We start from the raw sequence: 22,386 nt of genomic DNA, 5'->3' as shown, positions 1-22,386 counted from the left end.
TTCACTCCCATTCAGTCCCATAGTATCAGTAACTCCCATTCACTCCCATAGTATCAGTCCCATAGTAACAGTACCTGCCTTTCACTCCCATTCAGTCCCATTCAGTCCCATTCACTCCCATAGTATCAGTCCCATACAGTACCTCCCAATCCCATTCACTCCCATTCAGTCCCATGCACTCCCATAGTATCAGTCCCATAACTAAAAAACGTTGCATGGATGCACCTGGGACGTATCCTCAGAGATGTATCCTGAGGTCAACGGGGTTTCGGGTCTCTCAACATCATACCCCTCACTCAGGCGACCCAGCCGGGGTCGATCAAGTCCCGACTTACGTCCCAGTAGCTACCCTCAATCAGTCCCACTAGGGAAAAACCAGGGGCACACAATCCGTTGGAACTATTCCAGAACTACTCTGCCAGGGCTGGGAGGTACACTTCTGGCAAATGGAGGGACTAGGCTCTGTGGGTTGTCTCCTGGCCGGGCCCCTCCTACGTCTCACCAGGTCCACTCGCACTCCTGCTCTCACCAGTAGAGCGAGGACCTGTGCGTTGCACCAGAGTCCCAGCACCAGACAGTTCATTCAGGAGTGGTGGGCAATGGTTCCGCAGGGTCATGGTGCTGCGGTTCCGCTTGCTGCTTGCATGGCCCTCCCAAAGGCCTCACAGAGGGTTGTTGGACTTCATCCTCACAGAGGACACAGGCTGGGGCGCTAACCCATACTGCTCACCCGGGTGCAGTCTACATTCCGGCTGTCACCCGTCTCTCCGGTGTCACCAGACTATACCTGGTTGTCACATAGTCTATTCCTATGAGTCACTATATAAATAGAAGAACTATAACTAAAAAACATTGCATGGATGCACCTGGGACGTATCCTCAGTGATGTATCCTGAGGTCAACGGGGTTTCGGGTCTCTCAACATCATACCCATCACTTAGGCGACCCAGCCGGGAGTGATCAAGTCCCGACTTACGTCCCAGTAGCTACCCTCAATCAGTCCCACTACGGAAAAATCAGGGGCACACAATCCGTTAGAACTATTCCAGAACTACTCTGCCAGGGCTGGGAGGTACACTTCTGGCACATGGAGGGACTAGGCTCTGTGGGTTGTCTCCTGGCCGGGTACTGTTACCCATAGTAACAGTACCTCCCTTTCACTCCCATTCAGTCCCATTCACTCCCATAGTATCAGTCCCATAGTAACAGTACCTCCCATTCACTCCCATGCACTCCCATAGTATCAGTCCCATAGTAACAGTACCTCCCTTTCACTCCCATTCAGTCCCATTCACTCCCATTCTATCAGTCCCATAGTAACAGTACCTCCCATTCAGTCCCATTTTGAAAGGTGTGTTAAAATGGCCTAAGTCACATTTTATTATGACTTAGGTAAAATAATATGGCCTAAGTCTCCCTCTTGACATAGGCCATTGTTTTAATAGGAGATGCATGGCTAGCAGCAGCGTGGAAGCAGGAGTGGGAGTCAGCCGGGCCCTCCCGCATGCATCGGTTCATCTGGGACCCAGGAGCTGGCGCCATAGGAGGAGATGATCTTCCTCGCAAGCAATGGACCACACTGAACCGCTTAAGAACTGGGGTTGGGCGCTTCAATGCATCATTGCAGAAGTGGGGACTGGCAGACAGTGCGGCATGTGAGTGCGGTGCCCCTGAGCAGACCGCCGACCATGTCATCTTCACCTGCCCCTTACACAGACCGCCCTCAGAGGCCGGCCTCTTTGACCTGGGACCAGAGATGCGGGCGTGGCTCCACGACACCGAGTTGGACCTCTAACGTTACACGAAAGAAGAAGTTTTAATAGGGTGTAACAGGAAGGCCTTTTACATTAGGGCTCGGGCGATTTTACCAGAGGTGGCCAGCATCACCAGGTGGTGATTTAGGCCAAAAAAATTTTTTGGCAAAAAATGACTTAGGCAATTAGTTTAATAAGGTGACGATATGCAAATGAGGCATTATGTAGGAAAATATGCCAAATAATCAAAAATATGAAAAAGCTACTACTGTGGAAGGGTTATCATGTATTAATTTACTTATATTGATCCTATAAACAATTTAATATAGGGTATAGTTTGCCCACAAATTTTGGAGCTCTGGCTCATGGACTAAAAACCAAAAAGAACTGAACCAGTTCCCATTGGGAACCAACCGGTGGAATAGGGGTCTTAGTGGTACATTTACTTAATTTTGAGTTATTTGTACATTACCAATACTTTTACTTCTACTCCACTACATCTCAGATCCAAATATTGTACTTTTCCCACTACATTTATTTGAAAACTGTAGTTACTAGTTACTTTTTAGATTCTAACCACTTCAGCATATACATTCCGGCCATTTGAAAATAGTTTTTCAGTCATTCACATCATATTGTAATTATAATGGTTTGTTTGGTAGCGTTGAAGGCCTGAGTGTTGTTTTCCACTGTACACTGCAGCAGCTGCAACGACTGCAGCACCTACGACTACCGCCTACGTCTACGACTACACCGACTACAACGACGACTTCTCCACTACAATGCCTAAAACGAATGCACCAACAACGATCACAACACTCGATGAAGGTAAACATGAATATATATCGCCTTATGAACTGCTGTGTTCTTACTGAGAATGTTTTATTTGTTTAGTATACATGGTTACTTTTGTTTAAAATAATTGCATATTTGTTTATGTGTATTCGAAGCAATTAGCTTAATTAAAATAATAATTAGCCTAATTTTACTTGTGTATCTTTGAATCATTACATTTCTAATCTAAATGCAATATCTACTGTAAACATAATTGAATCAAAAATATAATAAATTTTTGATTAACAATAATGTTGACAACAATATTGTTACTGAATATATTTTCCTCAAGCTGTCCTTGCTCCAAAGCAGGGAAATGTCATCTCAATATTGATTATTATAACTTCACAGGGGGCATTCGATTGGTAAATGGAGGGAACAGCTGCTCCGGCAGAGTGGAGGTCTACGTCCATGGACAGTGGGGGACAGTGTGTGATGATTTCTGGGACATGAATGATGCCAAGGTGGTGTGTAGACAGTTAGGATGTGGCGAGGCACAGTCAGCAGTGCTGGCTGGTGCTGACTTTGCCTCAGCATCAACACGTTTTGGACCAGGCAGTGGTCCCATCTGGTTGGATAATGTCGGCTGCACAGGCAGTGAATCAAAGCTTGCACAGTGCTCATATCCAGGTGTGGGAGTACACAACTGTGGTCACCGTGAAGATGCTGGTGTTGTCTGTAATGAAGGTACACATGAATATATGTTGTACTGTACTTTGAGCTGTTGTGGTCCTATGGCCTATAGTGGGCAAAAACAAACAAACAAACATTTACCGGTAATTGCATTTACAATATTGAAATCATTTGAAGTACATTGTAATTGTAAATAATGTAAACTTAGAAATGTAGGCCTACACTTAGGCCCCTTTTCCACCGGTTGGTTCCCAGTGGGAACCGGTTCAGTTATTTTTAGTTCTTAGTCCATGAGCCAGAGCTCCAAAATTGAAACGTTAATTATGAATTGAGTGGGCAAAACCATACCTATATTATATTGTTATCACCATTAAACTTCCCAAATTGAGTACTTACACGAAGACAATGATTTATTGTATTACAAATTTTACATTTTTAAATATGCAAATGAGGCATTATGTAGGAAAATATGCAAAATAATCTAAAATATGAAAAAGCTACTACTGTGGAAGGGTTATCATGTATTACTTGTATTGATCCTATAAACAATTTAATATAGGGTTTGGTTTGCCCACCAATTTTGGAGCTCTGGCTCATGGACTAAAAACCAAAAAGAACTGAACCGGTTCCCATTGGGAACCAACCGGTGGAAAAGGGGTCTTAGTGGTACATTTACTTAATTTTGAGTTATTTGTACATTACCAATACTTTTACTTCTACTCCACTACATCTCAGATCCAAATATTGTACTTTTCCACTACATTTATTTCAAAACTGTAGTTACAAACAACAAACTGGGTTCCGGCGGAATTGGGCTGAAATCCCAAGTTCATCATATTGATTGATTGATTGATTGATTGATTGATTTAAGTATTTATTAACAGTTTGCAGAATTACAGTACACAACTCGAAATTAATTTAGTCCCTTGTTTGTGCCGAATCTGGGTTGCACATGGTTTGTTGAACTGCCTCTGGTGTTGTGGGTGTGGACTTAAGGAAATATTTAGTCAGGTACATGGGTATATGTACGGTGTATCGAATTTTGTGGACCAGACCCATTGCAAGATGCTGTACTCTGTCGTCAACCCTAAGCCATTCCAGCCTGTCAAAGTGGGCAGGGGTGAGGTGGGTTCTGGGGCTGAGGCCCAGTAGTAGCCTAACCAGTTTTGGGAAGTCTGGAGCCTTGTTTTAAGGGCCTTGTGGTATATATAAAGAGGTGCATGCATAGTCGAAGAAACCTTGTACAAGGGCTCCTGTTAGGGTCTTCACTGTGTTTTTGTTGACCAGTGAGGAGATCCTGCACACGAATCTTGTTCTTTGGTTGACATTTTTGATTACGTTGGTGGCCATTTTATCACCAGAAGGATTTGCCTCCAGGATGGAACCTAGGTAGGTAATTTCATCTTTTCGTGTGATTATTGTCACCCACTCTAACCAGCCATTGCTGAGATTACTATTTGATCCAAAAAGAATTGATTCTTTTTGGATATTTTATTTTATTTTTAGCTTGTTAACCAGTATGGAGTGGTTCACGGTGTCAAAAGCCTTTTGGAGGTCCAGCATGACCATGCCGCAGTATTTGCCAGCATCCACCTCGTGTTTGATGTGGTCACTCAAATAGAGGAGGCATGTGTCAGTGGAGTGGGATGTTCTGATTCGTACATTATTTTTTTGTGGCAAGATACTTTTCAACCTGTTCATAGACTATTTTTTCCATCACTTTCGAGATGGAGCTAAGAACAGAAATAGGGCGGTAGTTGTAGGTGGTCTAAGTAGCTCCCTTTCTTGGGCAGGGGGGTTACTTTGGCCAGTTTGAAATCTTGGGGTTTGATGGAGAGGTGTATTATGTGGGTGATGATGGAGCTATGATGGCCGAGTCTCTGAGAAATTTGGAGGGAATATTGTCATGGCCAGTGGCCTTGTGGGGTTGAAGGGCATCTTTACAAACACATTTTGTAGAAGGCTTTGATGTACTCTACACCAGAGTGGGAGGGCAGTTTGTTAACCAGTGTTTTTGCAATGTTTGTAAAGAAGATGTTTAAGTAGTTGGCTACATCAAGTCAGTGATGAGGGTGTCGTTTGTTTGTAAACCTGGTTTTAGTTTCTGACTGCAGCCTAGTTGGTTGTTTAGTAGCTTCCAGAGCTCCCGAGGATTGTTTTTGTTTTCCTCTGCTTCATCATTGACTAGACCTGTACGTGCCCGTCGGCCATCGGCCTACTTGAGAACGATGCAACTTGGGAACCTAATAATAATACCCGTTGTCAACTTGTCATAGCACCCATTTTTACTATCTGTCTGTGTCCCACATGGAGATCTCTGTAGCTGCCGGTCTGCCTGTGTCTGAAGAGTGCAAACTGACTGTGAAAAGTGGAGTGGTTAAGTAATCAATTTGCAGGTGTGGGATTGCCATGGCAATCAATTGGCTGAGGCAGAGGCTGGAAATTGCACAGGTGAGGGGACTTTGGCTCATTAAGCCCACTGGCAGAGCCTGACCTTTTGTGGTTCTGGAAAACCGTGGGTCCGATACCGGGCACTGCACTCCCTGTGGGGGTGTGGAGTGCGTGTGTCAGTGGGGAAAACGGTTCTCGAGTTACGTGCATTACAACCGTACACACACACACACACACACACACGCACACAGACAGAGACGTGGCGCATTTATAGTAGGATAACGTTTCTTTTTGCGGATTTGGTCATGGTAGTTACAATATTTCTTAGCTTGTTTCGTTGGGTTTTTAGGATGCCCAGTTGGAGATTAAGTGCTTGGCTTGCTTGGACTTGCATTTTAGAAGTTCAGAGCATTTTCTTGTCCCTGGCTTTCATACTATTCTAGTCATATTTCTGGGGTACCGCTTAAGGCCTTTTCTTTCTTTTTTTTTTACTACAGTAGCAACTACAACACCTACAACTCCATGGCCTACTACTACTACAACACCTGATGAAGGTAAAAACTAGGTCGTCTACATTTCATGTGCTTTCATTAGTCAATGACAAAAATACAAGACATGACCTGTGACATCACTGTGTAGTGAAAAGGTTTTAATTTAATTAAGTATGTTGTAAATATACTTTGAATGTACCACATTTACATTACAACAGATTCATTTCAAGGTTTCCTCACATTAATTGTACAATTAATTGTAATATACAGTAGGAATAGAAATATTTATAAGATTTGCCACTGTGCGAGTCAGTCAGGGCAGAGCGTAGGATCAATATTGTTACTGAATTTATTTTGCTCTTGCTGTCCTTGCTGTTTTATGTCTTTGACCCATTAGCTTCCTACTGTATGTTTCTTCTCTTTAATCCATCACACTCCAGGTTCAGGACTAATTTGTGGTCAGAGTCAAATCCAAATTGGCCTGAATCTATTTATCCTGCAATCCTCTGGTCTGAATGGATCCTCTGGTCACCTGGCCGACCCACGGTGCTCATCCTTCACACAGCATAATGGATCAATGTGGTACCAAGTGGAACGTCAGGCAGACACCTGTGGGAACATATTGACGGTGAGGATTTGTCTGATAGTTCAAACTACTGTATACCATGTCCATGATGTTGTTGGCCGCAACACATTTTGTGTTTGGTCTAATATTGTGTTTGGTCGTCAAAGAGTATGAACAGGAGTCAAACACAATGCATGCATTGTGTTTTTAGTCCTACTAGCAGCAAGGTTGTAACAGTCATATAGCCTAACTGGAACTCTATTTGCGGCTGTTGGAGTCATTCGCCTCCTTCTGACTTTTTGATAGAATGCAGATACTAGCACACGTACACTTCAGCATTGGTACTGTGTGAATGACCCCACAACCTTTCCTCTTAGTGTTGCTCGTAGTTCTAAATGTTAACATTGCACACAAGGTAGTATCTTGTAATATAATAAGCAGACAAATCAGGAGAAACCCTACTGATGTTGGTGTATGTTCCTCTAGCGCCACCCTTAGTCCAAACATGTTCACAGAATAGAATTTAAATATCAAATAATCAAATAAATAAATATCAAATATCAAAATATCAAAAAATAACTGCTACATTATGGTATTAATACTATGGCAGTGGTTTTTATGACACCCAGTGGTCCGGGGACCACCAGTGGTCCTTGAGGTGGTTCCAGTTGGTAACCAAATGATTTTTCACTCTCAAGTAGTTCAATTATTATAAAGCATGATCTGCATTACTTAATTTACAAGAAGTCTATACGATTAGAACATGTATTGATTAAGGTTTGCCTGTAATCTTTCCTAATCATTACAGCATGAAATTGTGGGCAAAATCTTATCCAACAATAACAAAAAATCTTTAGTTTTGGGTCCGACGGCTAAATGTCATCATGGTGGTCCGTGGCTCAAATGCCAAATAAATAATGGGCCTTGATATGGAAAGGGTTGAAACCCACTGTACTATGGGATAGTGTGGGTTTTAGATTCTTAGACATAAATATTATTTTATTTCTGTCTGATGTACAGTATGACTACTGATATATAAACTGTTTAATGATGTGGTGGATACGGAAAATTTGTTTCCAGCTGACTAGATGATTCACTGGACTGACCATTCATTTAACCTCTGTCTTTCAGACCAACAACACCCATGCCATCTACTCCAACATTTTATTTATCTATCCTGCAAATGATGTCTCACTATCTGTGAGGTTTCCCTTCTCCTGTGTCTATCCTCTGGCCACAGAGACCAGCCTAAAAATCAAACGAACCCTTCTGTAAGTAACCTATGTTCAAAGTGTCTTGTGATAGAGTGAAGTTAATATACAGTAAAGTTAAAGGTTTCATGACATTCATTTTCATTTATTTTTGATAGGCACAGAATATTAAATCATGTTCTGGCAAGAGCGTTTGTCCTGACTGCCACTCAAAGTGGCTACTGGCTAATCACAGTGCGTCCTTGTACAAGTGCACTGGCCAGGCCCGGTGCCACGAGGGGTCAAAAGGGGTACTTGACCCCTCAACCCTGTTTTTTTTAATAATGTCAATAATAAAATATAAAACATCAACGATTTAAAAATCCAATGTTTTGTTTTGTACCCTGCTGATTTTGGTAAATGGCAATAATAGCACAGTAAAGATGATAATAATCTAATATGTGTGTAGTTCTTTTTAGATCTAGCCTCTTAAGTGCACCAGATTGAAGCATTTTCATCGCAAATTTAAAAACAAATGTCAGGGGGGGCAAGCCCACGGACCACCCCTACCATTCCCTCACTATTTTCTGAAGCCTAGCTACGGCCCTGGTGGGGGGCCACAGAAAATAGTCTTGCATAGGGCCCCGGCCACCTAAGTCCTAGAACTGGCACTGCCTGTTTCTTTTAACAATGCAATATGTAATAATAATTTGCCCCCTCTAAAATCTCAATTGACCCCTCAGTCATTTCATCCTACAGCCGGCTCTGGCACTGGCAATCCGTGTAGTAGGGTTTCGAATGACACCTGTACCAATGCCCCCAGAACCACATTGGAACAGTGAAGCTTCCACCACTGGGTGGTCAAATCTGGGATTGCAAGACATTTAAAATGGGACTGCAATCCTAGTGTGGACACAGACAGACACTATCAGACATTATATGCAGTAGTTTTCTTTATATCGGTAGCCAACCTGTAGGCCTATATGACATTGCATGTCAGTCTTGTTTCATTAGCTGTTAAACACATTTGAGTCTATGTCTTCTGATTAACAGGAAGAAATATGTGCATGTTTGGAGAAGTTGTATAGTAGGCTATACTGCAGAATAGTTAACAGTTAAGTGCCATTTTTTCTTACAGGCCTGAAGCTGGCATCATAGGTGTGGGTTCCCCAGTTAGTGCCTCCATGTCCTTGTTCCAAAACTCCAACTACACAGAGCCTTACCCAGCAGGCCCAGTCACCCTGCCAGTGGGCTCTGCCCTGTATGTAGGAGTATCTGTAGGGGAAACAGATCCAAGGTTTGTGGTCGTTCTGGACGACTGCTACACCACTCACTCCTCCAGCCCTGATGACGTCATGCGACACTTCTTCATTCAAAACAAGTAGGCATAGGTTTCATTCTTGTTTCATTCTTTATTTGTCTGATGGTTGGTGTCCAAAACAATCAATAAATAAAAGAGACAGTTGGGTAGAAGTTGGGTGGGAGCGGGGTATGGTTTTGTGTGGTAAACAACCAATATGAATAATATTATTTCAGTGTCTTTATAAAAATAAATTGAGGATGAGGGTTGAAATAGTGATGTGTCATCATGGGCTATACACCTGACCCTTCTTTTCTCCAGGTGTTCTACCAACCGTCGTCAGGTGTCAGTGGTTGAGAGCGGCTCTTCCCTCCAGGCTCGTTTCTCTGCCCTGCTCTTCCTGTTCCATGGAGACTACAGAGATATCTACCTTCACTGCAGCCTCCACCTGTGTGACCAGAGAGCCTCCTCATGTTCTCCTGTAAGTTTCACACTTTCTTTCCACACTCTGCTGTTTCACACCAGACAGTTAAGTCAGTAGCAAACTGTGTGCTTCACTGCTTACTGCTATTCCTTCACCATTCACAGGTTTGCTCAGGGAGGCGGCGTCGCTCCGTGTCCACATCTGTACCGTTCAAACCCTTCACCATTGGACCAATCACCTGTGAGTATCAAGAACAACAATAAGAACTGAAGAATTGAAGTGCTGACATCTCAATAATGTTACAGTGGATTAGGCCTACATGTGTTTTGTGTTTCTGATTTTTGCTTTAGATCTTCAGGGGACAAGCTAGTGGTGTGAAGTGTACCAGCGGACATCTTCGGACTCCAATATATAAAATGTTCTACCTCTAATTCAGTATTATTTATTTCTATCCTGTGAATAAATTACTGAAAAATCAAAAATAACAATGAATTGACAATTTGATTAATTGTGTCTGCTTCTTCAATGTTCAAATCCCCAATTTTTTTATTTTTATTTTTTCAACTTCCTCTCACATATCTGCTATAACTCCAAAGTTTGTAATTGCTTGAATTCTGTTTGATAATGTGAAGAAAACAGACCATATAGCATACCATAACAGACCATAATTGCCAGCAGCTTGGCTCATGGGATATTGAGGAAGGCAGGCAGGCAGGCTACGGCACTGTTGCCGTAGCCTGTGATCCTTATATGTAGGCCTACTTTTGTCCATGGTGGTATTATATATTTGGTAATGTGCATCTTGACACTTACTATAGTGTCCTGATCCAATAGTCAGCTCAAATGAATCTATATCTAGAGAAAATTGTCAGTTGGACACCTCCAACTCCTTCCTATAACTGCACTATTAAATGCATATTACAGCGGGTTCTCTTTAAATACATGATGCAATTGCAGTCCATATGTGGCAAGAAAAGTAGTGTGTGTGTAGACTAATATTTGTTGCATTATTCTTCTTGGTGAAGTAGACTGTCTAGGTGTGTACAAGCCTTCACAAGGAAAGCAATCTTGACTGTTTTATCATATTTTGTTCAGCATACGCTGAGCTTTAGAGGTGTATTCTCTGCACAGTTATTACTTGCTGCATAGCAAGTAATAGAGATTGCTGCATAGCAAGTAATAACACTCACTTCACACGGGTGTGATTTTTCATAACAGTACCATGCTTTGATGTGATGATTGCAGTGGTGGAAAGTACTGTACAGTATGTACTGTAAGTACATTTTTTTAAGTACTGTACTTAAGTACAATTTTGAGGTATGTGTACTTTACTTGAGTATGTCAAATGTTCAGTACTTTTACTTCTACTCCGCTTATTGTACTATTGTACACACACACACACACACACACACACCCTTTAATTTGATAGAGATACAGTAACGGTATGTATATGTCACATACTCACATTCAAACTCTTGAGAAAATCAAGAGTCATGGTTGGTTATACAACCACTAGAGGGAACACTAGCCTGTCTTTTTGACTCAGCAAAACACTGAATGGCTTCCCTTTGAGAATCTCTACTGTACATCTTGAAAGGATTCAAAATGACAACCAATTTTATCAAGAAACTTTTTAGATTATCTCGGTTCCAATTATTGGACACATTACCTCTCCTGCTTGTTTGATTGATTGAATAGTTTATTTAGACAGAAATGTAAATCAGCAGCAGAGAACTGAAACTGACACTTAGTCTAAAAGACAAAAAACTAAAAACCTTGCAGTCTTGTTTCAATTCAGGCCCTATGCAATCAAATAGACATGACATGAAAAATAACAACACAATTCAATATCATCACAGAAAAAAAATAACAACAATAAAACACTATATGGCGTGGAAGAAAAGGAAAGGGGGGTGATCACCTGTTTAATGGAGAAGTGATCATTTCCTCTCCCTTAATTGGGCCTGCTGAAAGGTGGATTGTCAGGACAGTTTTTTTTAGGGAAGGGGTCAGAGGCATTCCACGCTTGGGGGGCAGTGCTGTAGTAGGATTTACCAATGTTTGTTTTATAGTGGGTGGTACCAGATCGTTGTTCTTGCTGTATAGTTCATATGTTAACTGTACTTCACATACTCTGCTATTATGATTACTTGCTAGTATTATTGTCTCTGCCAGGCCCGATGACGGAAGGCTGGGCGGCGGAAGATCGGATACTATGTTTTCACTCCTGTCTGTCTGGCTAATCAGTGTGAAACTTTGCACAGGCTGCACTACAGGTATCCCAGTTGACCAAAAAACGCCACCCGGGCCAAATGTTTCAAATCAACCTCATGGTGCCACTATAAAAACCCGCTTAATTTGAGCTCTTCAGTCATCTCTAGGGTGAAATCTCAAGTGGGGTGCAAACTTTTGTCCATTCATCTATTTTTTATTGTTTTGAAATGTTTAATGGTAACATCACTGTTACACCAATACTGATTACCTACCAAGTTAACCACAAAGCACACAGCAACTGCAAAGTGATGGCACAGGGCAGTGGTTCATTTTTAATCCATTGTCATGTTTACAGGTTGCAAGTACAAGTAAATCAAATTAATAACATATGACACCACATAAGACATTATTTATTCACACATACATTCTCCTTTCCCATCACTAGGAAAATTGGATGTAATAAAATATAGAATATTCTACTTTCACTTGTATTTTCACTCATTGAATATATGAATATATTTCTTCTGCGCACACAATGCATTTTACTTTTCTGCACGTACAGTATGTGTTTTCACTCATTTACATATATTTACTATTCCACACATATGTGTATCATATCCTCTGTAAGAAGCCATGACATCATCCATCAGACTGTCTTTAACCACCTAGTCTCGTGTTGCCAGACTGCCAGAATTTTCAAATGCTTCCATTTTGTCTTTACAGTCGTACAAATTTATCCTAATATAAATAGAAACCATCTAAACATATAGGCTATAGCTTGTTGCTTAGCAGAAATGGAAAAATATTAAAAAGCTCTAAAGATATTTTAAAATATTTTTTGTGTCAGATGTGGTAAAGACAAAGGTACACTTTTCCATTGTCTGTGGGCATGTCCAAGAGTGAAAGAATTCTGGGAAGAAGTGAGGAGGGAGATTCAGAAGATATTGTCGATAGATACTGAGCTTGACCCAAAACGGTTTCTATTAGGTCTTTACCCACCTGGCCATAAGATTCAGAGTAGCGAACAAAGATTCCTGGATTTATGTTTACTACAAGCCAAAAGGGCTATAGCCTTATCGTGGAAAAAGATAGGCAAACCCAGTATTGCTCAGTGGTTTAGGGAGTTATCATTGTGTCTTCCTCTGGAAAGAATCACTTATACTTTGAAGAATAAACAGAAGATGTTTGATAAGATATGGGGAAGGTTTATCCAATATATTGGAATATTGTCTAATCGTATTCTCTGCAGCTGTTTGGTCTTGTGGCCATAAGGACTCTGTTGTTGTTGTTACCATAAGTGCCATTATTTTATTATACTGTACTTGTATATGTATGTTATTGTTTTGTTTTTTGTTTGTTTTTCATTTTAAGTAATTGTATTGTATTGTCTGTATTATGTATTGTTTTGTTGTATTGTCTGTTTGTGGAAAAAAAAGAAAATTCAATAAATATATTGTTAATTCTTTTGTTTTTAAGAATTGTGAACGGAAATGACAAACAGATCCAGACTCAGCAGTATTTAAAAGTATTTAAAACCTTTTTTTGTTAATCTTGATGATTATCGCGTACAGCTCATGCAAATAAAAAAATCCTATCTCAACAAATTAGAATATTTTACGAGACCACTAAGAAATGTCGACCATCTGAAAAGTATATTAATATATGTAGATGCAGTCAATACTTGGTCTGGGCTACTTTTGAACAAATTATTTCATAAATGGGGCATAGAGGCCATCTACAAGCAGCGCTGCCGGTCTAAGGCCCTTAGTATCATTAAGGATGCCTCCCACCCCAACAACAGACTGTTCCACCCCTCCCATTCACAGAGGCCTCAAGACCTCAACCACCAGATCCAGAAACAGCTTCTTCCCCTCAGTCATTATTCTCTTGAACTCTCTTGAACCCCCCCCCCCCCCCCCCCCCCAGGACAATATATGAACTCCTACTGAAAAAACTGTATTTTTCCTACAGTTTTTACTCTTGCCAATACTAACAACTATTGCAGTACTATATGACTATTTATTTGTATTGCATTTGGATTGATGCCAACAGATTAATTTCGTTGTACACTTGTGTCCAATGACAAAATAAAATCCATCCATCCATCCATGGAGGTGAGATGGTGTTATGGAAGCCCAGGTTTGTTTGATAACAGCCGTAAATTAATTTGTATTGTTGAGTCTCATGTCTCACACCTTCCTCTTAACAATACAACATTATCTGTGGGGTTCAGCTCAGGCGAGTTGGCTGGTCAGTTAAGCACAGTAATACCAGTTTTGGCTCTGTGGGCAGGTGCCAAGTAGGAAGATCAGCATCAACATAAAGCTTGTCAATGTACGGAGGCACATAGTGCTGTAAAATATCATAATAGATGGTTGTGTTCAGACTCTGGACTTGACAAAACACAGTGATGATTTGTCATCTGCATTCTGCTGGTGCTGATCCACTGACAGTGAAAACTTAACAATGGTTTCAACACAGCCATCTCTCTAGAGTACATTGTGCTTCAGTATATTGACAAGCTTGATGCTAAATTTACTTTCCAGCTCGATTTGGCACCTGCCCACAGTGCCAAAACTACAGTACTAGTAACTGGTGTACTGACCATGGTATTACTGTGCTTAATTGACCAGCAAACTGACCTGACCGTAACCTCACAGATAATCTAGGTTTTATTATCAACCTAGATTCTCATGTGTGAGACACGAGACTCAACAATACAAATGCATTTACGGCTGTTATCAAAGCAAACCTGGGCTTCCATAACACCTCAACAGTGACAAAGCCTGATCACCTCCATGCCACGCCACATTGATTAAATAATTTGGCTATAACATCTAATGTAATAAAAGCACTGGAGAGGATCCTGACAGAAGAACTCCGAAAGGAGGTAGGACCCCAGCTAGACCAGTATCAATTTGCATATTCTAAGAAACGCAGTACATGCGATGCAATATCTACAGTAGCTCATCTCACTTTGAAACACCTGGAAAGTAAGGTAGCATACGCCAGATTACTTTTTATCGACTTCAGCTCGGCTTTTAACACTATACATCCAGACATTCTGTTGCGTAAATTAGCTCAGTTAAATGTGAACCCCTTTATAATAAAATTGTATTTTTCTTTTCTCTCTAGTAGACCACAGAGGGTGAGATTTAACTCGGTGTTCTCAGAGGAGACACTGTGTAGTACAGGGGTGCCTCAAGGAACAGTCAGTTCGTCTTTTCTGTTTACCTTGTATACGGATGACTGTGTCAGCTCACATCCAAATCAGTAGGTTATCAAGTTTTCCGATGACACCGTGATACTTAGTCTGCTCAAGAGCGATAATAACATCCTCAGCCATACAGAAGGAGTAGACAAGTTTATAGAGTGGTGTGATCTACACCATCTGAAAATAAATGTAAACAAAACAGAGGAGGTCATAGTGGACCCCAGGTCCATAGGAGACCACAGTATGATTAGTGTCCATGACCATAACAGGTCCCCTCGTATAAATATCTGGGAGTACAGATCGACGAGGACCTGAGCTGGCACACGCATGTTACAACACTGTGTTCTAAGATACACCAGCGTCTACACTTTCTCAGAAGACTTAGGCTTTTTGGAGTCAGTGTAAATATCATGTTGACCTTTTACAGAGCTAGTATGGAGTCAATCCTAAAATACGGTATGTCCAGCTGGTTTGGCAATCTAACTGTGAAATATAAATCTCAAATACTGTAGGTAGGCTAGCAAACATGGCTGGGAAGATCATGGGCATGTCACTCCCCAGGCCATCTTTGAACAAGCAGTGTTGAGACAGGCTCGGAATATTGTATCTGATCCCTTGCATGTGTTGTACCGAGAGTACGAGCTAATGCCATCCGGTAGGAGGTACTGTATAGAACTCCACGGTGTGTGTATAATAGATTTAAACACTCTTTTGTTCCCCTGTCAATCAAACTGCTCAATCAGAGATTGCCGAATGCACGTTAATGACTCAGAGATTCAGGGATTGCCAAAAGCACTTTTTTTAATATAGTTGCACTTTATCAAGGGAATGTGTGCAATATCTCTGTTTTGTGTATATGGGTGTTTCATGGTGTTTTTCCTTTTCGTATGTGAACGTGTCTGTTATTTGTATGCAGCTGTGACTCTGTCTCCAAGACAAATTTCTCCCAAGGGAGACAAATAAAGACAACCTTGAACCAACCTTGACCCTATTCAAAAGTAGCCCAGACCATATATACCATAATATACTTTTCAGATGGTCGACATTTCTCGTAAAATATTCAAATTTGTTGAGATAGGATGTTTTGATTTTCATGAGCTGTACAACATAATCAAGGTAAAAATAAAAATGATATAAATTATGAATAAATATGAAAAGTTTAACTTTTTTAATTATATTAGGGAAAAAATGTACTTTTACACAATATTCTAATTCATTGAGATGGAGCTTTATATAGCATTCGGAGATTGTAGAATAGTTGTCTGGCTACGCAAGACTATTAACCACCCAATCCGAGAACCCATCGGCAAAAAATACAGAAAAAAAACAGTGTCCTCTTTTCCTTTGAAGTCTGTATCGAGAGACTAATGGAGTTGGAACAACAGATGTTCAGGAGGCGGAGGGACACACCTTGACCATACCTTCACGCCATCCTCTGCCCTCCATGACAATCTACCTGAGCCTACTTATACCCGCCCAATACAACCCAGCATCCTCTATGCTTTTCGTATCCCGCCACCATCCCCATCACCACCTCAAGACCAGCAGCATCTCCACTGCTCCATCTCTTCCATCTCTCCTCACCTCCTCCCTTCCTCACAGTTCCCACGGGGGATCACGCCTCCAAGCGTACCGCCACAAGATCACGCCTCCGTGTGTACCGCGGGCTGACCGCCACACGACCCCCTCCCCAAAGACTTCAGGGTCGGCGACCCCCGGAACCCACGCCCCGCTCTCCTCCTCATCATCACTCTCCTCCTCATCATTTCATTCTTTCATTCAATAAAACCTTTAAACCTTCCACAATGGTGTGTTTCTTCCAACTAGTGAATTAACCATAATTTGTCTTTCTTCTCTCATCAGCAGTGGTCATCAACATGTCTGTACATGCATGGCACGACTTGTCTATGTCCGTGGCCCATTTGTATTTTTATCAGGAAATGATCAAAAACAGAGCAGGGCAGAAATTGACAAGTAAAGCTTATTGAAAAAGGTTTTCACCGTTGAGAGAAAGTGTTTCAAATCATAATCTGTGGAAACCCTTGATCCACAGCTGGGGGTCCACAATCACCACCAGATCTCCAGCTTAGACGTTTGCTCACCTCTGATCAAAGTTAGGGGCCTTATGAAACTAGTTGTGAAAACTTGTGACACTGCATTTCTTGTCATGCCCCGATCATTATCTAATGTTCTAATCAATCATCAGGTATGATGTTTTTGACTGCACCACAACTATGCAAGGCATGCAGTACGTTCTACCAGTTCTACTGTACCAAATCAAAAAAATGTTTTTTTTGTTTAATTGATCAGGTAGAACTGGTGAACTCCTGAACTCAAGTAACACTGTCTTCTGAAAAGCCAGCAATGAATCACCATATGACACGCACACACCCACGTCTGCATGCAAATAGCCCTTTGCTCATGTACTGTAACACGCAATGGGAGCGCACTGACTGTACTGATACAATATTTGACTGTACATGCAGAATTGCAGATATGACCCAGCTTTTGCAAACGCCTTAAATGTCCTTGAATTACACCGACGACTTCTGAGGTTTTCAAGTTGGCAGTCACTGTTCAGCTCTATGGGTTATAAATACTCACCCCCAGGTTGAATCTTAATAAATCACCACCTTTAAGGTAAGAGGATAGGCGAGAAGTACATTTGTATTGTAGGCCATTGTTAGTTTTCTTTGTGGTGGTAGTCTGTCTAACAATATGATTTGTACATTTTCAACAGTTTGTGTCATGATCTCTAGGATCTGGACCATGGTGAGAGTCCTTCTTGCTTTACATGGTGAGATTGTTCTGTTAGTTCAGTTCATACAGAATGCTACTGGAAACAGCCTGCTGTCCTCCAGAGCCAAACGATCTGTTGTCCAGTTCTCCTGTGGCAATGTGGTTTGTCCATTAGGCGAGGACTGTATCAGTACAAATGGGAACTCTCACTGTGCAGATCCCTGTGTTCAATACTCAGTAATGAATGATGTATGGAGAAGCATAGACAGGACACAGTAAACGGTGTCCCCCCCTGTGACACCAAAGATCACGGGTGGCAAGGGTGGTATCGATTAACCCTTCCGAGTGGCAATGCCCAGATACCAGACAGGTGTGTTCCACAGAACAGGTGTAGTACACAAGTGACTCTGTGGATGAACCAGTCTCACCCTGCAGCGTCAGAGGGAATTGTACAGCGTGGCATCTGTGGTCACGGGGGTAACGACTGTTGCCAGGTTGCCTCACATCCCATCCATGTCAAGAACTGTGACATGAACTACTATGTCTACAAGCTTGTACAGCCGATCACTGTGGCAGCCTATTGTGCAGGTAGTACAAGTATAGATTCATACATTAATAGTAAACTATATGGTGTTTAAGGTTTCAGTGATGTGATGTGCTGTAATAATTAACAACTTTTTTTACCTTCCTAGATCTCTCCTCAAATTATACTCAACCCACTCCATCTTCTGTCACTCAACCCCTTCCAGCTTCCGTCACTCAACCGCCTTCAGTTTCTGTAATTATTTGTGGTCAGAGTCAAATCCAAATTGGCCTGCTGCTGACTGGTCTGCAATCCTCTGGTCTGAATGGATCCTCTGGTCACCTGGTCGACCCACAGTGCTCATCTTTCAGAGAGCGTGATGGAACAGTGTGGTACCAAGTGGAACGTCAGGCTGACACCTGTGGAAACATATTGACAGTAAGGATTTGTCTGATATAACATGTTGCTATATTGTGGTTTGATTGTCTTTGTTGGTTGAGAAGTTTGTTTAGTTTTAATTCAGCTCTGGTGGCTACTACAGTGATGCTGTTGGTCACAGTACATTACACAGTTGTATAAATCCATGTAAACCATGGATTTCCTTTTTCTTTTATAATTAACTTGGTGATGGATGGATGGATGCTGTTTCATTTGTTGATACTGGTACATTGTTTCCAGGTGGCTAGATGATTCACGGGACTGACCATTCCGTTAATCTGTCTTTCAGACCAACAACACCCATGCCATCTACTCCAACAGTTTGTTTGTCTATTCTGCAAATGACGTTGCACTACCTGAGGGTTTTCCCTTCTCCTGTGTCTATCCTTTGGCCATAGAGACCAGCCTAGATGTGGCTATCAGACCAAACCTTCAGTAAGTTATTTTCAATTATTTTATTTTCATTATTTTCTGAAACCGATACTTGTTTGAAAATAAAACCACAGTAATGATTTGGAAAATGGGTGGCAGTAATGCCAAGTAGTATACAGAACAGAAAAGTTCCTTGCTCTCCCTTCCTATTTTCTCTTTATCTTTAAAGAATATTTTTCCGCTGCTTCCTTCAAGTGCCATGTTTCCTTGACAGGCTGCCAGGTCCACCAGTTTTGGGTTCAGCAGCCAGCGTCACTATATCCTTGTTCCAAGACTCCAACTACACAGTGCCTTACGCAGCAGGACCAGTCACCCTGCCAGTGGGCTCTGCCCTGTATATAGGAATATCTGTAGAGGAAACAGATCCAAGGTTTGTGGTCGTTCTGGACAACTGCTACATCACTAACTCTACCAACACTGATGACCCCACACGGCACTTCTTCATTCAAAACAAGTAGGTTTCACTCTTCATCCTAGTAGGCTATGGGTTGTGGGTTAGCAGAAAGAAAGAAAGAACATTGGATAAAATAGTGATGTATTTTCTTCAGGTGTGCTACCGACCGTCGTCAGGTGACAGTGGTTGAGAGCGGCTCTTCCCTCCAGGCTCGTTTCTCTGCCCTGCTCTTCCTGTTCCATGGAGACTACAGAGATATATACCTTCACTGCAGCCTCCACCTGTGTGACCAGAGAGCCTCCTCATGTTCTCCTGTAAGTTTCATACTTTCTTTCCACACTCTGCTGTTTCACACCAGACAGTTAAGTCAGTAGCAAACTGTGTGCTTACTGTCCTTCACCATTCACAGGTTTGCTCAGGGAGGCGTCGTCGCTCAGCTTCCAATTTTGTTGCCTTGAAAACAATCACTATTGGTCGGACCACTCACCTATGATGATTATCAATAACAACAAACAAACAAACAAACAAATACTGTAAATTAATAACTGTTAAATTAATAGACTAATTAAATAAAATGTTTGAAATATATATTGTTTCTGTTTCTTCCATGTTCAATCCTGTTGCCCAAAGTCTGTGTATTTGAACTTGAGATACAGTGTACTTGATATGTATTGTGGACTGCCTGTACTGTAGCATACTTTATAGATAGGCTACGAGAGACATCTCAGACAGCAAGGTCAGCCTTGCTGCAGCAGCATTAGTCACGATACTTCTGTCTCATACATGTATCTTATTGTCACACATTATGATCCAGCACTATATATGTTTCCTGTTGTGTAATAAACTCTGTGAACCTTTAGCGTGATACTGCCTCGTGTCTCGTTATTTGTTCTCCCGGGCCCGCCGCCGCAGTCGCCGAACCAAAGGAATACTTCAACCGGATTATCACACACCACCCAGCCTGCACTACCAGTCTGTCAGAACCAGACGAGGATCCAGTTTAGAGAACACAACAAATCCAACATAAAACATATGATTATTACGGATTTGAATGATTAATGATGTAGTACATTTTTGTTTTGTACAGATAAATTGTATATGTAGCCCACATATTTATAGAAGTGCATAGTGCATAATCTGGATAGAAATGTGATACTCCCAACATTTAACATCAACTGCATCCTCTTCTGCATACACAACAGTTTAAGTACATACATACATACATACATACAGTACATACAAATAATTATAAATTATACACAATATGGCCTTCTCAGAAGAGAATCCTATGATTATGTCATAATATACAGTAGGCCTGCCCTACTGTACAATAGTTAGCATTAACCAATCAAATAGGGGAGAACGGGGTAAGATGATCGAGCCAGTGGGTGTCATGTGACTTTAAATCTAGTAAGCATCCATCATTTACACCTGGCTGTGAAGTTGGGAAGCACATGCATGGGGAATGTAGAAAATATTCTTTTACACAAAAAAAAAGATTTTTAATTAGGTTCAGGAGTAGAGACCACCCTCTGCTTATCATGGCCACACCCCGTTCTCAATCGCTTCCCTATCTACCACACTTGCCCTCACTCATTAGCCAATCCTTGCTGAAATCACCACAGTATAAATGGTTACAAATACACCTACAGTATGAGTGTGATCTCTTGGCCGGCTTGTTTGTTCTGCTCCACAACAGACCAAACATGGGTTGTGAGTACGGGAACTGCCCATACTGTAGGTCCTGTTAGTCCGAACATGCATTAAGGTTGTCGAACATGCACTGCTCCCGTGCTTGCGGTTATGTTTAGGTTAGGGTTAGAGATAGGGATAGTAAATTCGGAACAATGAACCTTCTGACTAAATGACACGGCACCGTGAGTACTGCACTTGTAGATCAGCTATTTCTGCCAATCACTGCTTTCAAATTTGTTGTCCTCCTCCACTCCAACCTCCTCCTTCCTCCTCGCTTCTCGCTCTCCCTTCTGTCTCTATTTATCTAGGAACACAGGTGGGGAAGTGATGCAGCAGAGACGACCGACCACTCCCCGAGTAGAGTAGAGTAGAGGCCGTCAGCTCCTCAGGCCTCAGTCACACATATCAGACGAACATGCTCTGTTCCGTCGGTGTTTCATGGCCGCCTCAATGCATGCTTTTCCAATGGAAGTCTTGTGGTTTGACCAAACTGTTGTGTGTGATGGGGGAGGGGGGCCAAACACAAGTGTTTGGTCAAACCACGTGACTTCCATTGGAAAAGCATTGGGGCGGCCATGAAACACAGGCAGAATAGATGAGTACAGTTGTTCTTTATGTGTGTACGAAGCCTGACCAAACACTTGTGTTGGGGAGGGGGCAATCAAATACAGACGGAACAGAGCATGTTCGTTTGATATGCGTGAATGAGGCCTGAGACTTCGCCCACCTTGGGTTCCTCATCCCGTTCCACATTCATCTCATTTGTTTCAATAAACTGTCAAACTTAAGTAGAGGTGTGGTCTCTTTACTAGTGAAATGGTCAAAGTCAGATGTATAACAAGTTCCAAGGCAAAATCGACCCAGGTCTAAAATGTCATATCTTGGTGATTTGCCAATGGATAAAAGCATGCGAATAATTTTGCAAAGACATTGTCTGAATGACTTAGCCTATAGCCTGCTTGGTTTTTCTGAGATTGACACAGCTGTGTAGAAAGAGAGTATTGGTGCTCGGGTAGTGCAGTGGTAAGTCCCTGTCCACCACCACAGAGATTGCGGGTTCAAATCTATGGTGGTGGATCTGGCTGTGTGCACGAACAGAATTGGCCTGTTTTCGGGGGAGAGAAGCCGGGCGCGGATGGTGAAATGTGTCACTTG

The sequence above is a fragment of the Protomyctophum parallelum genome (assembly GCF_964188405.1).
Source record: "Protomyctophum parallelum genome assembly, chromosome: 3".
Classification (NCBI taxonomy): Eukaryota; Metazoa; Chordata; class Actinopteri; order Myctophiformes; family Myctophidae; genus Protomyctophum; species Protomyctophum parallelum.
The sequence above is the reverse complement of the archived record's forward strand: the minus strand, read 5'-3'. Positions refer to the sequence as shown.